The 3,083-nt window shown below is 27.9% G+C and overlaps 1 long non-coding RNA gene across 1 annotated transcript; it reads right to left on the bottom strand.

Moving 5' to 3' along the window:
- Positions 1-1,977: 1,977 nt before the first annotated feature.
- Positions 1,978-3,073, bottom strand: LOC105118116 (uncharacterized). The gene is made up of 2 exons (XR_840892.1): positions 2,681-3,073; positions 1,978-2,316 (listed from the first exon to the last, which is right to left on the bottom strand). It is a non-coding gene; the product is annotated as an uncharacterized LOC105118116 (long non-coding RNA).
- Between the last annotated feature and the right edge of the window lie 10 nt (positions 3,074-3,083).

Raw genomic sequence — 3,083 nt, forward strand, 5'->3', positions numbered from 1 at the left:
AATCAAGATTATAAAATAATTTTAAAAAATATATATTAATATTGATAATTTTTAATTTAAATATTATAAATTTAATTATTATTATTATATCATGAAATAAATAATATTTTATATAAAATATTTTTTATTATTGTATTAAACTATTTATAATTTCATCTTGTAATTATAATTTTTTTAATTTTTTAAACACATAATAATATCAATTAAATATTATCATAAATAAAATTAGGATTGCAATCTCCATCTAATTAATCATTAGTGTTATTAAATAATGTTAAATATTAATTTTTTAAATAAAATATAATTAAAAATAAAAAAATAATTTTTTTATTTTATTTTATGAGATTGGTTGATAGTTATATTTTAAAATATATTAAAATAATATTATTTTTATTTTATTAAATTTATTTTGATATTGATATATAAAAATTAATTTAATTTTTATTTTAATAAATAATAAAATAATAATAATTTAAGTATAATCCAAACTTGTACATGATCATTATTTATATAAAAAAAAAAAAGCTAATGATGGGTTGATATTGGCACATGGATAAAAGAATCTCTTATAGTAGAGTATAATGAACATAAATATCTAGCACCCTACAAATATAATTTTATTATGATGGGGTAGAACCTGCAGAGAATGACAGCTCAATTATTTACTGAAACAAGCGGGAAGCTTATGAAAGCAACCCTTGGTCAATTCTTCTAACTCTGTATTTGCAACGCTGTAAATAATGAGACTCATGAATAGTAATTACTATTTTTTTTTACCAAACATTTGGCTCCTGTGTTTTGTTTTAACTGCAACCGTCACCTCATAAACAAACATAAATGGTCTTTATACATGACTATAAAACTTTAGTCCGACTAACTAGTAAATCAAAAAAATTTGGGCCAAAATCATATTTTTTTAAAAAAAATAAATTTAAAAATAATAAAAATAAATAAATTAGATTTTAAATCAATTTAATTTAACTCTGTATGTGTCTGTGTATAAACTAGATTTTAAACCAGATTTAATTATAGTTAATGTGTTTTTGATATAAATTACTTGCAAGATGTAATTATGTTGTGTGTAAAAATCAATTAGATAATATAATATGTTGATAAAACTTTTATGATATTATAAAAGTTTTCCTTTAAAACTTCTTTTTTTAATTAATTCTTGGTTTCAAGGCGTGGTTCTAATTGATAATAGTTTCTTTACCTATTCATTAGGCGTGGGTTAAATATCAAACCCCTGTGAAGATTAAAAGGATATTAATTATATTTTTATATTTATATTTGTCCATACAATATAAAGCATGAAAAAATATTTTGAATATAAGCACATGAGATTCCCATTACACGTAGACAATTGAAGTTCGTTTGACTGCTTCTATAATCCAATTTGTAATTAAAATAAAATCCTCTCATTTATAAAATTGAGGACTGATTTGAGAGATAAATAAATATTAGAGGGTGAGAATGCAAGGTTGGGTGGTGAATTGATTTTATGGCAGTTATTGAAACAAGAATAAATGAAAATACACGTCAACAAGAATAACTAGGAAGATCAGCAACCGAACACAGGGATATAATTGCAAAACATAAAGCAAAGAGTGATTAACATGAATCTTTACAATCTTCAACCTCCGGTCCGCTGAAGGAGAGCGAATCCGACCATTTAACCCGGATAGCAACCCCCAGGAACAATACAATTACGAAACAAAAACCTCTCTTTTCAATCTTTAACCGATTCAAACCAACCATCTGGTATTATAACAGTTTTTTATGGCTGAGATTTAACAAAAACAAAAACTATAAATTATAAATTATAGTTTTTTTAATCAATTATAGACCAAACACTTTGATTAAAAAAAAAGACAGTTTCAACCACCGTACCGCGCCACCAAACCGAACGGAGGAATTAGTAGCAACTTGGGTTTTATGAACCCTATCTTCAAAATTTCTTTGGAAGAAATAAGGAAATGCAAACAAAAGCAGGAATTCCATCGACGCAAAAACAAGATTTAATTTCTGTAATCCAAACATTTTGCTGATCTTACTTAATTGCAATCTTTTTTTTTCCCTTGACTTTCAATTATTCTTCACTATTATTGATAAATACTGACACCATCAAGAACACTGAGCATATTCAGAAACAATGACAACAAGAATCCAAACTAAGAGCAGGAACACGTCATAAGGACATCATCTCATCGATGACTTAGCTTGCGCTTCTTTGCCAGCTTTCTCTCCCTTTCTCGCCGCTCCTCCTCCTCTATCAATCGGAGTTGCTCTTCATCCTCCTCTCGTGCGATTCGAGCACTGCATCACCATGCACATCCATGAATCAATCAAATAACTACAGGTTGGATATGATTCAAAACATATCCATAAGTTGGGTGTGATGGAGCAGCCAGCCATTCAAATCAAAGCATGCTTGTGAAATATATTTTAACCAAAATGCTCAAGGAAAAGGAACAAATAAAGATCTTGATTAAAAAATATGACGGTGATGTTAAAAAAAAAGAAGGAAAAAAAAGAAGAGGCAAGTTGATTAAGAACTGCGATGGGGATGTAAAAAACACAGAAAAGCAAGTTGAGAACAAAATCAACAGTCAAAATATAGGAAACAGTGGATAACAAAATTCAATAACATTCTCGTCTAAGATTACTTAATGATACTAACCTTCTCCTCTCTTCCTTCATGATGTCATCGAAATTTGCCTCCATGTCACTATCATCATCGTCATCATAGTTACCACGGTTTTTATTTCTGCAAAGAAACAGCAGTAGCTCATAAAAAAGAAATTACCTCAAACCATCTATCAAGATCACATAAAAGCATCAACAAAAATCCAGGTACACAAGTTGACAAATCAAATCCAATTTAATTGTGAATCCAAAAGTAGGTCACCCAAAACCATATTACAGCTTGATAATTCTTACGACACAACTGATAAATTAGAGGGCATGATATTGACTGAGAAGCTCTCTAAGTCAAGAGATCATTACTTGAGAAAAAGATGAATCAGGCAGATTGATTATTCAACAAAATAACAGAAAGAAAGTTTTTGAGGGGAAATGAAAGA

This window comes from Populus euphratica, unplaced genomic scaffold, assembly GCF_000495115.2.
Source record: "Populus euphratica unplaced genomic scaffold, PopEup_1.0 scaffold1760.1, whole genome shotgun sequence".
Lineage (NCBI taxonomy): Eukaryota > Viridiplantae > Streptophyta > Magnoliopsida > Malpighiales > Salicaceae > Populus > Populus euphratica.